We start from the raw sequence: 24,631 nt of genomic DNA on the forward strand, positions 1-24,631 counted from the left end.
CATCAATATTGTTCTCCTAGGCACTGAGTGATGAAGACGGAAGTTCCTGAGACTATGAAGAGGGGGATTCATGGGAATACTTAACAATTGTTTTGAATTATCATAAACCAAACATGAAATTTGTTTTATTTTCCTGGAAATGCAATAAATCTATTAAATATATTATGGGTATGAGTTTTTTTCCCCCAATTTTTTAGGGTAGTTGTTGGTTCACAGCAAAATTGAGAAAAAGGTACACAGATATCCACACATTCCCTGCCCTCCCCCAATTATCAACTTTCCCCACCACAGTGATATATTTGTTACTGTTATTGAACCTTAGTGTTCACTCTTGGTATTGTATGTATCCATCATTATAGTATCCACACTGCCATTAAAAGCCTCTGTGCTCTGCTCATTCATTCCTCTCTCCTGTTAACCCCTGCAACCACTATCTCCAAAGTTTTTATTATCTCCATAATCTTGTCTTTCTTAAATGTCTTATAGTTGGAATCATACAGCACATATCCTTTTCATATTGTCTTCTTTCACTTAGCAACATGCATTTAAGTTTCCTCCATGTCTGTTTATGGCTTGGTAGCTCATTTCTTTTTAGCACTGAATGATATTCCATTATCTGGATGTACCACAGTTCATTAATCCATTCACCAGCTCAAAGCCAGCTTGGTGGCTTCCAAATTTCGGCAATTATACATAAAACTACTGTAAATATCCATATCCAGGTTTTGTGTGTATATAAGTATCAAAGGGTGTGATTGCTGGATCACATGGTAAGAGTATATTTAGTTTACAAGAAACCATCTAACCCTCTTCCAAAACAGTTACACCATTTTGCACTCACACAAGCAATGAATGAGAATTTCCGTTGATCCCTATCTTTGCCAGTATTTTTCAGTGTTCCGGATTTTGGTCATTCTAATAATTATGTAGTGGTAGCTCACTGTTGTTTTAATTTGCATTAGACAAAACAAAAAAAACAACAACAAAAACACAACAGTGGCACAGAATAGAGACTCCAGAAATAAACCCACAAAAATATAGTCAACTGATCTTTGACACAGGAGTAAAGGCAATACTGTGGAGCAAAGATAGCCTTTCAACAATGGTGTTGAAACAACTGGGCGTTCACATGCAAAAAACGAGCCTAGACATTATATCCTTCAGGAACAGTAACTCAAAATGGGACCACTGACCTAAATGTTAAATGCAAAACTGTAACAATCCCAGAAGACAACATAGGAGAAAATCCAAATGGCCTTGAGTTTTTAAGTATGGCACAAAGGCATTATCCATGAAAGAAAGAGTCGGTAGGCTAAATTTATTAAAATGAAAAATTACTACTCTGTGCAAGACACTGTCAAAAGAATGAAGAGACAAGCCACAAACTGGGAGAACATATTTACAAATGACATATCTGATAAAGGATTGTTATTCAAAATATGCAAAGAATTTTAAAACTTAACAATAAGAAAACAAACTGATTAAAAAATGGGCCAAAGACCTTATCAGACAGCATCAAAGAAGATACACAAATGATAAACACACATATGAAATAATGTTCCACATTAAATGTAATCAAGCTTTTTATTAAAAAGAAAGTATTAGCTTGTTTCATTTCAACAATTGGTTGAGATTATTAGACATCTTAGCAACACCTGTAACGAATTAATGTTCCATATTATGTTTTAATCTGCTAGAGACATTTTATTGTAAAATGACTATTTATTGGGGCTAGCACCTCAAGTGTGCCTTTATTCTAAGAATATAGTTTTGGTACTGGTTTAGTTAATTAAGGAGAATTGGTGAGGTCATAGCAGGTCATCATAGTTTTTGAGCATGCACAATTTTAAATAAATAGCTTACAATTTTAAATAAATAGTTTTCTACAAATATTTTTAATCCATTTAATTATAATAAATACAAAATGTATAAGCCAACTACCCTTGGAACTATTAAAACTTAACAATGTAAAACAGGTTCTCTCTCCCTTTTAGTAAACTAATTGAGAAATAGACTCTTTTTTTAATGACTAGATTAAGTATAGATTTACTTTAATTTTGTGATAAATGATGATATGTAACATTTACCAACCTTTTAATTTGTCTATTTAAACAAAGCTAGTAATTACTCCACCTCCCCTTCTCAGAAGCACTTGTGTCAACAGCTTATCAGGACCTCAGGTTTCCTGATTTAAAAAAGAAACCTTATAGACTCAGCAATTTCCTTTTAATCCAGGCTAACTCAAATTATATTTTAAGATTTATGATTTTTTTTTTTTTTGCTTTTAGCGCCATACCTGCACTACATGGAAGTTTCCAGGCTACGGGTCAAATCGGAGCTACAGCTGCCAGCCTATGCCGCAGCCACAGCAATGCAGGATCTGAGCCTCATCTGCAACCTACACCACAGCTCACAGCAGTGCTGGATCCTTAACCCACTGAGCGAGGCCAAGGATTGAACCCACATCCTCATGGATCCTAGTCAAGTTTGTTAACCACTGAGCCACAAAGGGAACACCCGAGTTATGATCATTTATTTCCACAGAACTTTATAATTTCATCAGAACTACAAAATGACAGAAATTTTTGAGAACATACTACTCATATGCCTTAATTTTATAGATAAGAAAAATGGAACAAGTAAGCCAAAAATCAGAGCAACTTAGCAACAGAGTTAAGACTTGGGAATTTAGGACTCTCCTGATTCCCAGACCAGTGCGTCTGACCTGCCCAGACTTCTTTAAAGTCATGTTTCATTAGCAAAATAGAGTTGATAGGGATAGGCAACCATCGTTTTCATCAGAATATACTAGGTTCATTTGGTTGCTAGATTTTTAAGAGATGTAAGCTCTGTCCTCAAAGAGAATGTAATCCTAAAGAAGAGTTCAGGTAGATATATATGAAAGATAAAACAAAAAATGCAATTTATCCCTACTGATTTATATTAACACATGGAAACACTAGTACACCTATCTAAAACAAATACAGTCCTCAAAAATATACTTACATAAGCACCCCTGCCTATTTCTAACCCTTCTTAAAACTTGAAAATTCTTTTAATAAATACCATACAGAAAAAAGGACAGATATATGAGACAGAGTTTAGAAGGGGAAAGACACAAGCAACCACTGGTTCTGAGAACCTAGATAAGACAGAGCTAGATCACAGGTATTAGAAAATATTATGATGTCCTATAATAGGGGACACTGTGGAAGAAAAGACATGACAGTGTACTTTTAGCACATCTCATATGTTATCTGACCCATGTTTATAAAAAATCATTTAAAAATGCTTTCCTAGAGCTCCTGTCATGGCACAGTGGAAATGAATCCGACTAGGAACGATGAGGTTGCAGGTTCAATCCCTGGCCTTGCTCAGTGGGGTAAGGATCCGGCATTGCTGTGAGCTGGGGTGTAGGTCTCAGACGCCAGATCCAGGATTGCTGTGGCTGTGGCGGAGGCTAGCAGCTACAGCTTTGATTAGATCCCTAGTGCGGCCCTAGAAAATAAACAAACAACAAAAAATTCATAAAAGGTCATACCAGCTCATTAGGAGAAGACGACACTCAGAAAGATTCCCATCACACACAATCTGGGTAATAAGCAATACCTAAAACACTAAAATTGTATCAACTTTCTGATCTTTGACATAAGCCAGGTCTAAAGAGTTAAATCGTAAGACCTAAAGACAGTTCTCAAGGAAACCAAAAGAAAGGTCAAGATAAGCGTCCTAACTAGTCTCAGAGACTTAGATCGTGTTTTCTTCTGTGTGTGCGTGTGTGTGTGTGTGTGTGTGTGGTTGTGCACACCTTGATAACATTTATATGGCACATTAAAGAAAACTGAGTTATTTTGGAGATTCTCTAGAAGGTTTGGTTAAAGTGGTTAGATTTTCTTTTTAGCGTATAAGATAATAAAATCCTATTAAAGAAAATATTAAATTTGATAAAATTTATATTTTCAAAAATTTGAAGATAAAGGTGAAATTTTGTCAATGACAAAATTTGTCAATAATATTTTTAATTCATGTTTTATACATGAAGTGGCTAATTCCTGACAACTTGATGATGAGCTCTTCAAATTCTTGATTATCACTGTTGATGAGAAACCATTTGCAAAAGTAGATGATAAAAAATTTATAGCCATTGTGTTTTTATTTTACAACCATCTAAATATTTAAAGCTATTGAAGTTACATTTAAAGAATCTAACAACTTTTCCTCAACTTTCATCAACAGACACAATGGTGAATTTTCACACGACTTGTAAGTGCAATAAATTTTGTTCACATCAAGTGTTGAAAAATAATGCTGGAGTTCCCATCATGGCACAGCCAAAATGAATCCGACTAGGAACCATGAGGTTGTGGGTTCCATCCTTGGCCTCTCTCAGTGGGTTAAGGATCTGGCATTGCCGTGAGCTTTGGTGCAGGTTATAGACGCAGTTTGGATCTGGTGTGGCTGTGGCTGTGGCGTAGGCTGGCAGCTGTAGCTCCAATTGGACCCCTAGCCTGGGAACCTCTGTATGCCACAGGTGCAGTCCTAAAAAGCAAATAAATAAAAAATAAAATTAATAATAATAATAATAATTATAATGCTAATGCTTTAATTTACATTGCTTTGTTAGTACAGTTTCCCTGGAGGTCATTTGAACTCCACTGATAGGATACATCTGCTACAAAGTGACCAGATAGCTCCTATTAGTGAAGACAGGTTTGAAAAGTGTACCACCAGCAGCCCACAGTCAGCCCCCCACCAGCCTTTACCGGCTTCACCTTGGGCTACATCGGCAATGCTTTTTCGTCAACTGGAACGGGAACTCCTGCATCATTGCATATCTTTTCCAGAATGGTCAGCCACACTCTATAGATGGCAGCTGAGATAGAAATCTGGATAAAAAGCATTTCCTGCACACTTGGGGTTTCTCGTCAGAGCAGAGAATGCCAATTTTCATTCTTCAAGTTTGTGGGCGCCATGGGGCTTACCCTCAAATTCTTCTCCAATCACGTACCCTTTTAGGAGGCCCTTTATGTCTTGGGAAACTGGCTTAAGAGCCTTAGTGGCTACCTGCATTAAACCACTCCCAGTATGCTGGTTGGAAAGCTCTGCTTTTGAGGACAATTAGCATGTCTCCATAACTTTCTTTCACAGGTTTCGATGTTCTCAAATTTTTTTAGGCAAGAGCTAGAGAACAGCAAATTCAGGACCAGCAACTTTCACAAATGTCTTCGTTTTCATATAATCTAGCTGATCGATTGATGACTTCATCCATCTGTTTATTTGATAGCTCCTGACCAAGTGCTTATTCTGTCCAGGCACTACCATTAGTCTAAACATTGCTTCAGATGGAACTAAGGAGAGGTTCTGGGCGCCTTCGCTTAAGCACAAGGAGTCTGGAATCTCGATTCTAGACTAAAACAATGTACTACTCCATTCCATAGCACAAATATCAAACTAATTAGTGATGACTCACAATCACTTTTCACAGCATGTGTGTTATCTCTCCACTAGTTGATCTGTAAGACCTATATTTGTCTGGATATGTCTTATATAGCAATACTAAGCGAAAGGAAGCACCCAAGTGTCAAGACGTCTTAAAAACTTGGACCTTTTAATACATAAGCCCTAGAATTCTGTGATGTCTAGACCTCACAAAGAGATGCCACAAAGGGAATAATGAACAAAGGTTGTATGATGAGTTGACATATTTTATCTTTCCTGGTAAAGTCCCTCCTCCCCACCCCCCTGCCCTGGCCTTGCAACGCTGTGGCCAAGGGAGGGTTCACGGAGCCTATTTCCCCTGTGGCTTTCAGGTTTCAACCAAATAATAAAGCCTCCCAATTTTCCACAAACCAAGCTGGTTTTCATTCTCTTAAGAACCCCAAAGATCCATAAAATATTGATGAACGGGGTTCCTGGATATTATCTTCAGTGTATATTAATAGAGATGGTATGCTTTTGAGGGCTGCTGCACAGATGGCAAAGTTGACTGTTGTGTCATGCCCACTTCCTCATGCAGACATTATGTTACAGCTCAATGGAACAGCTCACCACTGCCGAGATGTGCAGTACATACTTTACCCTCTCCCTGTTCTGTCTCTTACTACTCATTCTCTAAGACCTGGGATCAATGTCGGCCACATGGGAGGCCCTCCTCACCACCACCCCTAAAGTCACTGTTCTTGAATTCCTACAGCACTTTGTGCATTTCTTCAAGCCACTTAACACACTGGACTCACTGGTGTATGTGTCTTAATACGACACTGAGCAGAGAATTCCTTAGTATGCCCTCCCAGGTCAAGGTGAAAACATACACATTACCTTCTCTACTTAACTGTCACAGACACAGCTTGGATTTCTAGCCAAGCTACAGTTCTGCCTCCAGAGCACACTCGTATATATTTTCTTGCTCCTGACACTTTTCTACCCTTATCGTCTGGTTTTCCTCTCAAGCTGGGGCTTCCCCACAGGCCCAGGACTCCTTCCCTCTCCTCCAGTAAGTGCCAAGAAGATGGCAACTGCTACTCTGCTGCCCCCTAGAGGACCTTGGCCATCATAGATAGGCTTTGTCCTGGTGATAACAGTAAACTTCGAAGGAAGCATCCAAACTACTGCTGAATCTATAAGAAAAATGTTTATCTCTGTGTACAAGTGCAAACAATAGAACAGTAAGCTAAACCTCAGGGTTGAAATTGTCTTCCACAATATGGAGTTATTCTCTTAGCATCTCAGACTCCTGAGATTAATTGATGTCAGTTAGGCTTCCTATCTAAACACTTTCAAATAATTCCTCCAAAACGTTTGACACCAGAAGACGTATAAATGATAAAAAACAATAGATTAGTCTTTCAGCCTTCTTAAGGCTTCAGTTTCTTCTATTCCTATTAGCCCTCCTCCCCCTAAAAAAAGCACAATAAAGTTACATGAAAGGCATCTTAATTGTTGGGTACTCTAATAAAATTATCCTCCATACAATGCCTATAGAGTGCTCTCAAAGTCTCTAATAAAAAAGTAACCAGAGTACAGAAGTGCAAGATGTTTTCTATTATTACAATAAAGAATACCAGCTTTCAGTAAATGCATTCCAATAACCATCACAGAAAAAACAGAAACCAAGAACCAAACAGAGAGTGGAGACATCTACATGTCACAAAAGACTCACAGTAAAGTCTGCAAAGAAATAAGCTGAATAGGTTTTTGTAATGTTTATAAGTTCCAGACTTGAGAAAATTTTTTCCTCCTAAATTTGATATTATACAACTTTTGAATTAGTGTAAGTAGTAGTCACTGGAGAAATAAATGTATGTACAAGAAAAACATATTCTGAGATCATTGGTCAAATCCAAGATTATGGGATTTTTTCTATTAAAATAAGAATATCACAAAATCATAAGTCATAATAACCCATCTCTTGCCTCCCTAAAGATCATCATCTAGTAATAAAACTATACATCACTGAACTGACAAGAGTATACTGGAAAGAAACATACATAAGAAACACAGGGAGTTTCCTTTGTGGCTCAGCAGTTAATGAACCTGACTAGGATCCATGAGGATGCAGGTTCAATTCCTGGCCTCACTCAGTGGGTCAAGGATCCGGCGTTGCTATGAGCTGTGGTGTAGGTTGCAGATGCAGCTCAGATCCTGTGTTGCTGTGACTGTGCAAAGGCCAGCAGCTGTAGTGCTGATTCAACCCACAGCCTGGGAACTTCCAACAGGGCGCAATTAAGGCCCTAAAAAGCAAAAAAATAATAAAAAAGAAAAAAAAAAGAAACACAGCACCTCAACACCTCATACACCGTTTTCATAGAAGCAATGCCATGACTTAATGTGGAAAATTCAAGACATTTAAAAAATGAACAAAATTTGGCAGGCCACATCAATATGAAGTAATTGTAAGAATAAAAAGGGGAGTTCCCATTGTGGCGCAGTGGTTAACGAATCTGACGTGGAACCATGAGGTTGCGGGTTCCGTCCCTGGCCTTGCTCAGTGGGTTAACGATCCGGCCTTGCCGTGAGCTGTGGTGTAGGTTGCAGACTCGGCTCGGATCCCACATTGTTGTGGCTCTGGCGTAGGCCGGCAGCTAGAGCTCCGATTAGACCCCCAGCCTGGGAACCTCCATATGCCTCGGGAGCGGCCCAGGAAATGGCAAAAAAAAAAAAAAAAAGGAATAAAACGGGAATTAAGAATGACAATATTGGCACAACACTGTAAATCAAGTATACTTTAATAAAAATAAATTTTTTAAAAAAGAATGACAATAATTACCTAATGAAAACTGTCCATGAAACAACAATCATAAAGTAAACTGCATCTGAATGCTCCGATATGAGTTCAAAACAATTAAACAAGAACTTGCAGATACGAAAGAGCATTTCGATTCAGAAATTTTAAAAACCCATAAAGCAAGTAAACAAAGAAACACAAGATTATGAACAAAATGAACTGAAGCTAGGAAACATTAGAAAAGACAAAATCTGTCTACAGCCACACCACCCTGAACGTGCCCGATCTCATCTGATCTCGTCTGATATGGGAAGCTAAGCAGGGTCTGGCCGAGTTAGTACTTGGATGGGAGAAGGGACAAAATCTCAAAGTAACTCAACGGTGCCTAAAGGATTAGATTTAACAGAAAACAGAATAAGAAAATCATAACTGGACAATTAGATTTAAAAACACCTTTCACAAGAGTATCAAAAAAGTCTATAATATTTGAGAATAAGTCTAAAATGTGCAAGATCTCTAATTAAAACTATCAAATACGGCTGAGAAAAATTAAAGATGACCTTAAAGATACACAGCTAGGAGTTCCTTTCGTGGCTCAGTAGTTAACAAATTCGACTAGAAACCATGAGGTTGCGGGTTTGATCCCTGGCCTGGCTCAGTGGGTTAAGGACCCGGCGCTGCCGTGGGCTGTGGTGTAGGTCACAGATGCGGCTCGGATCCCGTGTTGCTGTGGCTCTGGCGTAGGCTGGCAGCAACAGCTCCTATTAGACACCTAGCCTGGGAACCTCCATATGCCATGGGAACGGCCCTAGAAAAGGTAAAAAGGCATAAATAAATAAATAAATAAAAGGGTTAACTTTAAAAAAAAAAAAAGATACACAGCTAAACTGTATTTATAGATTGAAAGAGGCACTATTTTAAATCAAATCTTCTTTCTAAATTATTAAATGTCCTTTTCTGCAAACTGATATGTAGATTCAACACCATCCCAATCAATCCCAGCAAGTTGTGTGTGTGTGTGTGAAAATTGACAAAGGATTCTCAAATTCATATGGAAATGAGTAAAACCTAGAATAGGTTTTGAAAAAGAACAAATTTAAAAGTCTTACATCTCCAAATTTCAGGACTAATTTTAAAGCTATAGTAATTCAGCGGGCACTGTCATTCAGGGGAGCAACTCTGAGGGGCCTTAATACCTAAACTCTATAAAAGTACAAGAGTACCTGTCTTAGGCAAGGAAGCAAGGAACCCCGTGCCCCCATTTTTAATTAAAAAAAAAAAAAAAAAAAAACTCCCACCCAGCAAACTTGCAGAAAACCAGAGCTAAGAGTATCTCCTAGTTGTGTTTACATGACAAGAACTGGCATAGCGGGCTCAACTTCAAAACTGGGTCAAAGGTTGCTCTACAGCTCATTACCCTCTCATCATAATAAGAAGATCACCACCACCTGTGTGATAGTGGTTGGACTCACCTCTGACCTAGACACTGAAGGACCATACAGAGACAGAAAAGACACATGAACTGCCCTCAAGGAAATAGCCATCCATTTCCACCAATCAGGATGACAAAAGACCCCACCCCCTATAACCTCCTCCACCCTTTGCTATAAAAATTTTGTACCCGCTTGTAACCAGGAAGAAGTCGATTTCAGAACATGCGGTCCCCATTCTCCAATCCTTGGCCAATAAATAAAGTTCCCATTTGCTGCTACAAAAGTAATTTTGCCTTATTCATGTGAACAGTAACCAAGTACGGAAAGAACCAAATGAAGAGTAGGTAATAGCTTTGGGCACAAGGATAGAGAAATCAACCATAAAACAGAATAAAACATCCAGAAGTGTGTGTGTGTGAGATAGACAAAGAGAGGGAACAATCACTTTTTTTTTTTTTTTCCTTTTTAGGTCTACACATGGAAGATCCCATGCTAGGAGCCAAACCTGGAGTTACAACAGCCAGCCTATACCACAGCCACAGTAACGTGGCATCCGAGCTGCTTCTGTGACCTACACCACAGCTCACGGCAAAACAGGATCCTTAACCCACTGAGTGAGGCCAGGGATCAAACCCACACCGTCATGAATACTAGTCAGATCCATTTTCACTGCGCCACAACAGGAACTCCCTCTAGTCATTTGGTTTTCAACAAGTGTCTTTGCAATTCACAGGAGATAGAGTGATCTTTTAACAAAGGGTTCTGGGTCAATTCAATAGTCATATGGAAAAAAAAATAAACCTTAACCCCCTACCTTAACATGTAAATTTTAATTTGAGATAAGATTGTGAATCTACATGGCAGAAGATGAAACAATAAATGAAACAATAAAACTTCTGAAACAAAAGATAATAGCTTTATGACATTTGGAGTGGGTGAAGTTTTTTTAAACAAAAGACAACAATAGTCATAAAAGAACTAGAGAAATTGGACTTAGTTGCAATTTAACTTATGTTTAATTATTATTCAGAGAGTGAAAAGACAAGATATATACTGAGAAAAATACATTTATATGGTAAAAGACTTGTTTTAAAATATATAGAAAATTCATGTATTAGTAAGGAGAAACCAAAAAAACAAAACAATTTCCAAAATGGGAAATAACTTAAACAGGCAATTTACCAAAGAAGGTAAGCAAATATACAATCAAATTAAGAATTATCCAACATTAGAATGCAAATTAAAATGGCAATAAGCTATCAGTATACAACCACCACAATGACAACAACAACAAAAAAGCTTACCTATATTATGCACTGGCAAAGATGCAGAAAAACTGGAAATCTCATCTATGACTGGTGAAGTATTAGTTGGCTCTTTAGATAAGTGTTTGAAATTATCTACTATTATCTGAATCATAAATTCTACTCCTATGTGATACACCCAAGAGGAACAGGTACATAGGTCCAATAAAAAGACATATACAGAATGTACATAGGAGCTTTATTCCTAACCATTAAAAACTACAAACAGGCAAAATTGGAAACAACTGTTGTTACCATTGGTAAACATAAATTTGAAAAGTAAAACCATACACCCTTTAGAAGATAATACAGGAGAATGGCTTCAACCGTCAGGTCAAAGAAATGTCGGAACAGGATGAAAAGTCTGATACATTTTATATTACGATAAAATTAAGAACTTCTACTATCAAAAGATATCATTAAGGGATGGAAACGCCCATCACAGAACAGAAGATAATTGAAATATTTAAAACCAACAACTCTATTCCAGGATTTATGGCAGAAGAAATGCAGATATGGTAACTAAAAACTAGAAACAAGTCAAATATTTGTTCCTGAGACGGGTTCGTTTTACCTGACACGCAGCAAGTCAAAACGCTAAGACACCAAGGTTTGCAACAGAGCCTTACTCACAAGGCAGACAAGAATTCGAGTCCCTTAAGACCGAAAGAGGGTTAGGTGTTTCTGTAAATAAAGATGCATGCGTGGAACCTGGAGAACGTGAGGAGCGCGGGAAAGCAGGGAAAAGTGATTGAGAATAGGTGGGCTAAGAATCCTTCTGCGCAGGCGTAACTAAACTGCAGGCCTCAAAAGGCCTGGACACTCCTGCGCATACCCAGTTGAAGGACCGATGGTCCTCTCCAGCCTTAATTTGCTTGGTTTGAACTAGATACAGCTGACTCCAAGCGCCTGGGAAGGCAGCTCTGGCAAACAGCTCTAGTTCAAACCTGTTGTTTAGACTCCATGACGCTCAGAAGACATCCAAGTTTGTTTTGTAGCGCCCATTAAAACAAACTTGATTACTGAAGGCAGGTTATAACTGTAATATTTTAACTAGTGATTACACACGATTCTTGTATCCACCAACAATAAAAAGTTTAAAAATAGTGGTGTATTCGTGTAATGGAAACATCAGATGGTATTGGAAATTAACAGACTACAGCTTCCTAAAACAATAGATCAATCTCACAAACATGAAGTCGAGTGAAAGAAATCAGACACAAAAGAATGATTCTATTTATAGAAAAGTCAAATAAACTCCATCATCTGAAAGTACAGTTGCATACAGAAATGCTATTTTAAAAAGGTGGACATTATTATAAAATTTAGTGAAGCTACTTTTGTTAGGTCGAAAGAGGGTTGTAATTGGGAAGAACCATATAGTTAGGTTTTCAGGGTGCTTGCAGTATTCTATTTTGTGGTTTAGGTGGTGGTTAAATGGGTGTTCGGTTTTATAAAAATTTGTTAAAATTGCATATTTACATTTTAGGTATTTTTCTGAATGGTAATACATTTCACAGAAAAAGTGAAAAAAACTATTTCTATTATCTGTAACTGTATAATTATTCTTGGAAATACTATCTCATTCACTTAAAGACTGATCTCAAAAGTAGGAAATAATTTTAAAGTTCTCCTTTCATTATAAAATACAAAATATGGGAAAATTATGTCTCAATAATATAAAGTTTATCCTCCTACTATTCTCATTACACGGCCTATTTTGCTCTTCCTCAGGTAGAAAAAAATTACAAATAACAAATTTGGATAAAATTGGACAAAGCTCGAAGTTTAGCAAGATAAAACAAGATGTCTTCATGAAGAAGCAACTCCTATAATTTTGTCAGGACCCACATGCTGAGTTGGAAGCCTGACACAACGGCTCTTTCCAGCTCCTCATTAAAAAAAAAGGATGGGAGTCATTGCCAGGCACAGAGGAATTAACTATCCAACTATAAGATAATTCAAAAGGAAATTTATTCACTTGAGAATTTAGGCCCAAACAATCAGATCATCACTCTGTAGTAGAAACTATGTAAGTTAAAAACTACTTTCTTCACAGACATTTGGAGTGAAGAACCTGGATCTATGCCTGTTGGCTCACAGAGTGGCCCCACACACAGAAGGCAGGGAGAGACAGAAGAAAGAGGCAGCCCGCTCCAGCCTGCGCGTCAGTTTTAATAAGCAAAGCATTTACTTACGAGGCTTGTCAAGAAGAGATCTCCATACCCACCTGCTGAATCTTAAAAGTTTATAGAGAGGCCTTAGGGTTCAGATGTGCTTTTAGTCCAGATGGTCTTAACCACACAGGACTCCATCAAGGCTGCCTCCGTGAAAATTACTGCCATTGTGGGAATGATGTGCAGAACATACATTCCAAGGTGGGGGGCAGTGGGTAGGAGTCTCCCAACGCCTGGGTCAAGGTCACTGGTCAACTAGTGGTCACTTCCTTTTGATGACCTTCTCCCACAATGCCTTTTAGCCACTTCTCACTAGGTGTGTAGCCCAGGAAAAATCATTCTGTTTAAGTCTGAGTTTTGTTCATTGTAAAGTGAAGGAAATAGTCTTTACCCTAATTATCTCATAGGATATTCTGAGAAGCAAATGAAAAAAAAAAATTGTGAATTTATCTTGTAGGTAAAAAAAGGATAACCACATATGAGTTTTTTAAGTGATAAAAAGGTGATTGACTTCACATGTGTAGAGTGGGTGGTGGGGAATCAACATAGTGTTTCTTCAAACAAATCAAACTAACCCAATGAATCACTGGCATTAATAATATTGCATAATATCCCTTGGGTGTGCTGTGTTGGAATAGAGATAAGGCTGGCAAATGCTGCTCCAGAAGTTACAGTGGGGGCTCAAATAGAAAGCTAATCAATGACTCATGTGAAGATTACAGCAGTCAAACTTCCAGAATTACTTTAGGTAGAGATAACATCAGAAGAAGGACTTATTGAAAGAACTTAACCTCACATCATCTTGCCAGTTTAATCATTATTTAATATCCAAATATTTGCCAGTTTATCCAGTTAAAATAAATTCCTGAGAAACTAGGAGGCAAAGAACCTGTCTTACTTTAGTATCCCCAACACTGAACAGTGCCTGACATATGATGTTTATTAAATGACTGAATTAAGTGGATGGTTTTGTCTCTCTTATGTCCTATCAAATCTATTAAAAACTTTAAAAAATGCAAATGCAGCCCTCCCACAACATGGCATCAGTCCTAGTTGGTTTTAATGGAATTTCTTTAAATATTCAAGGAATAGATAATTCTTAATATTTAAACACTTTAAATGGATTTTAAATGGCAATCTTTCCAGTGAATTTCACAAGGCCAGTCTTACCTTGATATTAAATTTTTCTCTATTGCTCTAGTCACTATTAAGAAACTACATAGTGGAATAAGAATGAAAATCACATTTGTAGGAATGGGCTCTGTGAAGAAAAATCAGAAAGCTGGAGTTCCCGTTGTGGCTCAGTGGTTAACAAACCTGATTATTATCCATGAGGATGCAGGTTCACTCCCTGGCCTTGCTCAGTGAGTTAAGGATACGGCATTCCAGTGAGTTGTGGTGTAGGTCACAGATGCAGCTTGGATCCCATGTTGCTGTGGCTGTAGTGTAGGCCAGCAGCTACAGAAATTCGACCCCTAGCCTGGAGACCTCCATATGTCATGGGTGTGGCCCTAAAAGGAGAAAAGAAAAAAAAAATCAGAAAACTTTACTGATATACTTACATGATGGAAATGAATTCCATGTTTTTGAAAGGGAACTTGAGGGTGCAAAATATCAATTTATCAATTTAACAAAATACTACAAAAATAGCTAGAATTTTTTTTAAAAAGTATCCAGCCCCCCCTCCCAAAAGCTGGACTAATTAGAACAAATTTTAGAAAAATAGGGTTAAACTTACTCTTTCATATAATAAAACATATATTCAGGATACAATAATTAAGGCACTGTGGATCTGACACAGAAACAGAATGACAGATGATTGGAACAAAATAGTACATTGAGCTCCAGAGAGTCTACATAAGAATTTAATACATTTTGTGGCATTACATAACAGTAGGAAAAGGGCAGATACAAAGAAATGGTAGGAGATAAACAGTAACTATCCATAAAAATAAGTAAAAATTTAAGATAACCTCACACAAAAATAAATTTAAGTAGGGTTAGGGAATTAAATCTTTTTAAGATATTCCCAAAAAAACATGTAGCTTTTAAAATTTGTAAAATGTACAAATAAAAAGAAAATACACATGATTTTTTTTCCCATCCCTGTGGCATGTGGAAGTTCCAGGACCAAGAATCAAACCTACATGACAGCAGTAACCAGAGCCACAGCAGTGACAATGCCAGATCCTTAAGTGGGTGAGCTACCAGGGAACCCCTATGTGACCATTCTTATAATCAAAGGCTGTTCTAAGTATAACTTTAAAATTAGTTATCATAAGTGAAAAGATTGGTAGGCTTTAGGTTAAAAAAACTCAATACTTTTGTGTGTGAAAAAACAATAAACAACAGCTAAAGAGTTGTAAAATGGTGAAGTAAAGATATTTTTGCTAACTTTCAAAAGCAATCATATGGAAACCAACAATTGAAGTGAGAAGAGAAAAACAAACCAACAAACAAAAAAACAGCAAAATACAGTCTAAAGCAGAGAGTACCAACCTCAAAGCAAGACCAGCAGAGTGGAAGCCTGAGCACACAGGGCTAGAGGCAGAGAATGTTATTGAATCCAACTTGGCTCTTGAATCTGATGTTACTGGATCCAACAAGATTACAAAGAGAGGCTATATTTTAAGTTTTCTATGGTAATATCTGACTTTGAGAACACGGAAGAATGAGCCAACAAATCAAATGAAAACTAAGATTACAAAATGAAATTTAATACTTTAAGAAAATTATTGTACCTTTGAAAGAACAGCATGAATCAGAAATAGAAAATCTCAGAAATAAGTTCTTCAAAGTAATATGTACCACACACACACAAACACATAATTCATGTGAATCCCTACCATTTTGGCTTCATCTGGTAGTTTTTGACCAAATGGTTTGAAGAGAGGGGATTTTTTTCTTTCTTAGTTATTCCAGAGATCTCTTGGTTCTTGCTTCATGTCAAGTCTCCGCTGAGAGGGCCTGGGAGAAGTGACATACCAGTAGCAATTAGCACACCTAGAACTCAGATCTTGATCTCTAAACACCATTTTCTACTAAAAGGGACCAGAATTCCTTGGGAAAATGAGTAATTCCAGGCCTAGGGCAGGGAAAATATAGGACAAGCCTCGTACATCTTGTTGTGTGTGAAAATAAAAAAGTAATAGGGTCAATTCAGGAGGATACAGAAGCCATCTTTAAGGGATTCTCACTGGTCAGACTGGGACAATTTGAATATTACAATAAAAATGATAATAATGGATTATAAGACATTGAAAATCCACAAGTCTATCCCAATCTAAATACATGAACTCAGTAACAACATGTTGAAGAACGTGATAGTTTGAAAGTAACCCTTTACAAAATACTTTGAGAAAAAAAAATCAACTTTACAGTAGAGAAACCTTGCAGACAGCACTGTAAACCCAAGTTAGCATTGCCAGTAATAGGATAATCTAAACAATATACCATGGAATGAAACTCATTAAGAACTTAGCATAGAGGGCTGTCAATGCGGAGCTACTGGATGGGCCTGAGGTGGCAGAGGTGGAGACAGTGAAGAGACTTCAGAGCCAGAAGGGCGTGCAGGGAATCATCATGGTGAACATAGAAGGAATTCCCGTCAAGAACGCTGTGGACAATCCCACCACCACACAATATGCCAACCTGACACACAGCTTCATCGAGCAGGCCCAGAGCACTGAGCGCAAAATTAACACCCAGAATGACTTCACCTTCCTTTGAATTTGCTCCAAGAAAAATGAAATTACGGTTGCATTATGATTCAGAATCCAACTGAATAAGCTGCTGTCTTGGCTCCCTGCACCATTCCTTAATTTAATGCCCTCAACAATAAAAGCATTGATCGTATCAACTGACTGGCATGTGGAAGACATCCTCGAGCCCTCTCAGACCCATCTAGTGACCAGGGGTGGGCTGCAGCTCCACCCACCTCACCAAAGTCATCCCTCCATTTGCTAGTTGCCCCTGATTTTCCACCAGGGCCTGCTTTCCTCCTGTCCAGGTTTCAGAACAAGAGCTTGTGAGAAGCCTGCACCCTGTTTCCTTCCGACTTTGAGTTCACTTTGTTGCCTTTGGAAAAGACTGTTTTTCTTTAACTGAAAATAACCAAAATGTTTAAAAAAAAAACAACATTGAGCACAACGGCAAATGAAACCATAAACAAAACAAAAAGACAACCTATGGAATAAGAGAAAATATTTGCAAACAGTTTGGCTTAATTACCAAACTATATGAATAGCTCGTAGAATTCAGTATTTTTAAAAACCTAATCCAAAAATGGGCATAAGACCTAAATAGATCCTTACTCCAAAGAAGACATACAGATGGCCAACAGGCACATGTAAAGGTGCTTAACATTGCTAACTATTAGAGAAATGCAAATCAAATCCAAAATGAAGTATCACCTCACATCAGTCAGAATGGCCTTCATGAAAAAGTCTACATATAATAAATGCTAGAGAGGATGTGGAGAAAAGGGAACCCTCCTACAATGTGAGAAGATAAACTGGTGCAGCCACTGTGGAAGATAGTATGGAGGTTCCTTTAAAAGCTAAAAATAGAGTTACGATATGATCCAGCAATCCCGCTCCTGGATATATATCTGGAGAAAGCCACAATTCAAAAAGATACATGCATCCCAATATTTATGGCAACACTATTTACAGTAGGCAAGACATGGAAGCCTAAATATCCATTGACACGTGAATGGATAAAGATGTGTTGTGTGTGTGTGTTGGGGGGGGCGGTGTGTATAGATAGCTATTTGCAGCAAAATCGATGGACTTAGAGAACATCATACTAAGTGAAGTAAGTCAGATGGAGAGAGACAAATGTTATATGATATCACTTGTATGCGGAATCTGAAAAATAATAAAAATGAATGTATTTACCAAATTAGAAATAGGTTCTCATTGAACCTATTAAAAACAAACTTATGGTTACCAAAGAGAAAAGGGAGAGGGGAAGGGCTGAATTAGGAGTATGGGATTAATGGATACACACTACTATATAAAATAGATAAGTAATAAGGATTTGTTGAATAACACGGGGAATGATATTCAAAATCTTATGATAACCTATAATGGAAAATAATCTTAAAATATGTATATATAACTGAATCACTTCGCTGTACACCAGAAACTAACATAATATTGTAAAACAACTATTCGTCAATTAAAAAAAAACTCAGCATAGATTTTATCATCATAGTCAATGATGCAAAAATTCTAAACATGTAGGAAAAGCTGACAAATCTAAACTGAAAAGCATTCCATAAATTAACTAGCTTATAATCTTCAAAAGTGTCAGGTGCTAAAAGCTAAGGAAAGACTGAGAAATGATTGTAGATAGCTAAGCGGACCAAAGAAATGTGACAATTAAATGCAACTTAAGAAGCTGAGCTGGATATTTTTGCTGTAAAAGGGACATTGTTAGGGATACTGGTCCGACTTAAATGGCGTCTGAGGATTAGATAGTAATGTTAAATCAATGACAGTTCTCTAACTTTGGCAGTTGTATTGATGTAGAAAAATTTCTTTGTCAGTAGGAAATGCAAGTAAGTATTTGGTGGTAATGGAACATCCTATCTACAGTGTACTCTCATAAGTTTCAGGGGAAAATGTTTTGTGTTGTATTCAATTTTTGTAAGTTTGACATTTTTTCAGAAAAAAAAGGAAGAGTAAATCGGAATATAAGAATAGACACATAGAAAGCAAAGAAATGAAAAATGGTTTGAAATTTAAATAAAATAAACAAATTAGAAACAGAGGACTTTAGGACAATGGCAGATATGGAAAGCCAAAAGGGAGATGGAATATATGTACTAAGAGAAACTCAGAAAAAAAAATCAAAAGAAATATGTATATTAATAAAGTTTTCTAAAAAAACTTTTTAAGTCTTGAATATATGGGCTGAAGCAAAACTCCAGGGAACTGATAAATAGTTCTGAGTGATCAAAACCTATTCTAACATGGAATTTCAATGTAGAGCAAAGAAAAAAACATGGGAGGGATAATCCTAACAGAAAAAAATAACATTGGGAGCAAAATCAACAGTTAACTTAAAAACAAGAAAAAGTATCCTGAGTGGTTTTCCTTGGCTCTTGAGTTCATACGTGTTACCAATACTGCTCAGTTGTCGTTTGAGGAATCAATGCAGAGTTTGATGTGGCTCAATAATTAGCTTTTATTAGTCTGTGTGGAAAAACTACAGGTGAGAACATTTTCAAAGTTAAGAAAAACATCAACTCTGTATAATCTGAAGTGGGCCCTGCCAACATGTGTTACAACTGACGGTGGTAAAAATATGTGTGAATCAGAACAAAAGCATAGATTGACAAATTTGCAAAACTTGTGAAAATGGAATGTTTAAACCCTGTATTATTCATTGCATGATTCATTGGTAGGGATGTTGAGGATTATATTTGAATTGATCATGTGTTTTGAACACAGTAGCGTCAGCAGTGAACTTCATATGCTCTTATAGTCTTAATCACTGGAAATTCTGAGAATTTTTATTCAGAAATAGAAGTTGAATAGCTTTAATTGCCCAACCACATAATATGTTAACACACTGGCACTGGTAAACTTTTTTTTTTTTTTGGTGACTTTTGGGGCACGGGGCTGAGATTGAAATTTTTTTGAATAAGAACTACCCACGATGGTTATTGTTAAACTTTGAATGACTTTGGAAATAAGCTGTGACTAGAAATTCTATAATACTTCTTAAAGAATTCAAACAAAAATTACCAGGCAAAACAGTACCAATATGTGAAACATTCAATACTGAAATCAATTCAGTGACAGCTAGTGTTTGAATCTTAAGTACCTTCAAACTGCTTTATACACTTCCCATGTCGGCCAAAGACTTAAAAAAAAAAAATTGAGATTCCATTTCCACACAAATTTATAGTAGGTATATTTCCCAAGTTCAAACTACAGTTCCAGCAGCAATTTCCAGACCTCAATGTATTAGGAAATGGAACTGTGTTTCTTATCCTTTATTCCCACATGTGGCACCTCCACACCTCTCTTTTTAAGATTCTCTCTCATTCTACAACACTTTCCTAACCATCCTCATAATTTTTTAAATCCTCTCACCCTTCAAATCCTTCCCTAAACATCCTGGCCAATGATTTGTCACTCAGCTCAACTCCAGTGATAACCATTACTTGGTTTTTCATTTGACCCTTTCTATATACACATTTTCCTGCTTGCTGTATATCCACCTATACAAGCAATATGTCCCCATATATGCCATAAATTTCTTGAGGGAAAAAGGTACCTCCCAGAGTACAATCCACAGCCCCCGTTGACAATACTTGAAACATTGGAAAGTGTTGGTTGATTAACTGCTTGAGTGAGTATCTTGATAGTTATACACATAAGTCATGAGTAAAGGACTATGGAAAGACTCACTCAGGAGAAAAGGGAACCTTCCTACACTGTTGGTGGGAATGTAAGCTGGTGCGACCACTATGGCAAACAGTATGGGGGTTCCTTAAAAAACTAAATATAGAACTACCATATGATCCAGCAACCCCACTCCTGAGCATCTATCTGGAAAAAACCATAATTCAAAAAACTCCTGCTCCTCAATGTACATCAATCACAGCACTATTTACAATAGCCAAGACATGAAAACAACTTAAATGTCCATCTAGAAGACTGGATAAAAAAGATGTGAGATATATATATACACATACATAGGAATATTACTCAGCTGTAAAATTAATGCCTTTTGAGGTAACGTGGATGGACCTAGAAATTATCACACTAAATGAAGTAAATCAGAGAAAGACAAATTTAATGAGATCACTAATATGTAGTATCTATTAGAAAGGATACAACAGAACTTACAAGACAGAAACAGACTTATAGATTTCAAAACCAACTGATGTTTTACCAAAGGGGAAATGTTGGGTGGGAGGGATAAATTAGGGGGTTGGGACTGATGTATACAGACTACTATACATAGAATCGATGGGTAATGGGGACCTACTGTATAGCACAGGGAAATTTACTCATTACTATGTGGTAACCTGCATGGGAAAAGAATATGAAAAGGAATGGATATATGTATACATATAACCAACTTACTTTGCTGTGCACCTGAAATTAACACAGATTTTTAAGTCACCTCTATTCCAATAAAAAAATTTTTTAAAAGACTCATTAGCATTTTCCACTTACAAATTTAATTCAACCAACATTTCCTAGGAATTTATTTACTTTTGGCTTGTCATAGAAATAAATCTGAAATTGTCTCCCCAGAAAATAAAAGGTAAGTCAGAATTTTTATTGCCATCATTCTCAACTAGAGGCAGTTTTACTCCCCAGGGGCAATATCTGAAGACATATGTGTTTGTGGCAACTAGGAGATGCATTATGAGCCCAAGGATGCTAGTAAATATCCTACAATGCACAGGGCAACCATCCACATCAAAGAATTATCTGGCTCAAAAACGTCAATAGTACTGAGATTGAGAAACTGTAATTTACTGTGCCAATGTGGGCTGAGATATATGAAAATAGTTTTCAATTTCTTTTTTCCTCTTCTAAATTATGACATTTTCATTTGATTTCTTTGGGGGGCCACACCCATGGCATATAGAAGTTTCCAGGCCAGAGATCTAACCCTGAGCCACAGCAGGGACTCAAGCCACTGCAGTGACAACCCTTAACCCACTGGGCCACCGGAGAAACTCCTTGACTTGTGTTTTGCATCTGTGAATCTAGGGCTGATGATCTCCGTCTCCTATTCACCCCATTTCACTAGATGAAAAACATCATGGACCTGGAAAATGGCCCTCCTCTTTCTTTGAGGCGCTCAGTAAATGTTTGTGGAAAGGGTAATTAGTAACGAAATATTACCCATTCTTCCTGCACTCCCCAATGCATTGGTTCAACACTTGCTTTCTAGAACTGACCCTTCAACAATCTAGAACGACCTTTAGAGACAATCCCATCACATGCTTTTTACTATTCAAGATAGTGGCAAGTTTTCCTCAAATAACTTCCTCTGACAAATTTCTGACATATTAGGCTGATAAAAAAGATGCTTCATTGAGTCAAAGGTGAGAGAACCAGAGCCCAGCTGCCAGTTCATCCCTAAGGTGAACATTGAAAAACCAACCCATTCAGATTACACTCAAATGATCAGAAAAATTGAAGGAGAAAGTGAAAGCAACCAGAATAAAGTCAGAAGGTTAGATCTCAGGAGGTCATTAACTGACCTACCTGCACCTGAAAGACAGGTGCAGAAAAAAAGATTTTCTATTATGCTGAACTAACCTAATGTGATACTATGCTAATATGTGTGCGTGTTTATATCTGAGCATCTAGAGCTGATGTTTCCCCTCCACATTCACCTCCTAAAAACTCCATGAGGCCCCTCCCTCTCCACCGTGGGAACGCAAGACTTGAGTGAAATCTGTGGATCAACCAACAAGAGGGACGTGTCTTTATAAAATCTTCTTTCTAGTGAGACAGGTACTTCTGTGACATCAATTTAGACAGAAAAAAAAAATTTAAGGGTCCTTTAACCACTTGTCCTTTCACATAAATGATCGCTAATGGGGGAGTGCTGTTGCAGTACAGTATTTTGGAATCAGGAGAATGTGTCATCTGAAAAAGCATAGCCTGTAAATTTATTTTTAAATACCTATAATTTTCGTAATACAAACCTCGGAAAACTTGTCAAAATATTTTGGCTGGCTGGTGGGGATATTTGGAAGACAGTGGTTCTCTAACAACTAGTCGGAAAGTAGAACAGGGCTGTCTAAAGAAGCTCACAGGAGAGGCTGAAGCATGAGGCCTTGTATGTCTCAGAAGGTTGTAGGATAGTTAGAGGTGGGAGGTAGAACACAGGGAATTCCATGTAATCACTCGGGACCATTCAATGCTCTACAGAGCTGGTATTAAAAACAATAGAAAGAGGCTCGAGTCTGGGCATAGAATGTACGGAAAATGAAGTAGCCAAGGCCACAGGTCAGAGATGTAGGGCAGGACCTTCGCTGTGCCTATGAGGAAACCAGTCTTGGGCTCTCTGTTATGCCTTTATTATACACATCTTTTCAGCATAGAGAAACACTGCATGACTGGAAGGTCAGTAGGACAGCAAGGAAGGATCTCCCTGGCTGGAGGCATGCCATGATCTTGTCAGAGTCACAACATTATGATGGAAGGCATTGCCACAAAGAATTCTACCGTGAGGTGAACACATAGTAGTCGGGGATTAAATTTAAGTGGATTATTTACCCAATCTAGTCTACCTCCGTGTCACACAAACTCCCAATGTTTTTTTTTTTTCCCTCCTAGAATTCTCATCGAAAAAAAAGCCAAGGTCAATGGTATATTTAGTAACTTGAGAGCTAGAAGTTTTCAGTTTTCCAGTAAAATCCTTTTGAAAGCAATAGCTTTGTAAAATGCCACAAACTGCAGCTGTGGGGAGGGCACATCGAGATCTGCACCTGCAACCATGAGACTTGCCCTGGGGAGCATTCAGAACAATGAGGCCACCCTGGAGGGAAGTTTTTACAAGAGGAAGGGAGAAGGGGTGGGGAGGGGGAGGAAGAGGGAGAGAATGGGACACGCAAAAGCAACATCTTCTCATTAATCTAGCCCATCAGAGCGCAGTCCCAAATTTCCGTCCACTTCAGTTCAACTGGAGACCTCTGCTGGGTCTACAAATCCCATTTACTAGTCAGAAATTGTCATCAATTAATCTTCATGTCCAGCTTTTATCTTTTTTTTTTTCCCTTTGACAGCCAACAACTTTTCATTGAGGGGTCCTGAAAGGTCACAAATCTCACTCCTCAGTTTGCAAATTGTAAGAGCAAACAGGAGCCAGGGAAGGGAAGAGGACCCTGTCTCTTGGTGAATTCAGTAAGCCTTATACAAACTACTTGCCAGTCACCATAGATCTGAGGTGTTTGTTGGAGATTGTCATCAAGAGGATGTAACCTTCTGGTGACCCAAGAGCTGGACCCCGGCAATGGGAGGCTCCTCATCCCTCCTTTCACCCTTGAAATGTATGCTCAGCCCACCATTCCCACAGGAGGAGCCATTTCAAGGAGGAAGCCTTGAGAGGTAAAGTGCTGCTGGGACCCTGTAGATTGAATACTGACAAACCTGGCTAGTATCCATGAGGATGTGGGTTCGATCCCTGGCCTTGCTCAGTGGGATAAGGATCTGGCGTTGCCTTGAGCTGTGGTGTAGGTCGCAGACATGGCTCGGATCCTGCATTGCTGTGGTTGTGGTGTAGGCCAGCAGCTGTAGCCGATTCGACCCCTAGTCTAGGAATTTCCATGTTGCATGTGTCGCTCCAAAAAGACAAAAAAAAAAAAAAGCAAAGAAAGAAGAAAAGAATACTGACTGAACACTGTTATCTATGTAAACATAAAGATTACAGCTGCCAAGAGAAGCCTCATCTCAAATATACGACTCCTTGCTTATTAAATCTGCCACCTACCAACCTGGAGTTGTC

General features: G+C 37.9%; 1 pseudogene; it reads left to right on the plus strand.

Annotated features, from left to right (window-relative positions):
* Window positions 1–4,971: 4,971 nt before the first annotated feature.
* On the plus strand, window positions 4,972–16,926 carry LOC125110974 (dynein light chain roadblock-type 1-like; annotated as a pseudogene).
* The last annotated feature ends 7,705 nt before the right edge of the window (window positions 16,927–24,631 follow it).

Source organism: Phacochoerus africanus, chromosome 1 (genome assembly GCF_016906955.1).
Source record: "Phacochoerus africanus isolate WHEZ1 chromosome 1, ROS_Pafr_v1, whole genome shotgun sequence".
Lineage (NCBI taxonomy): Eukaryota > Metazoa > Chordata > Mammalia > Artiodactyla > Suidae > Phacochoerus > Phacochoerus africanus.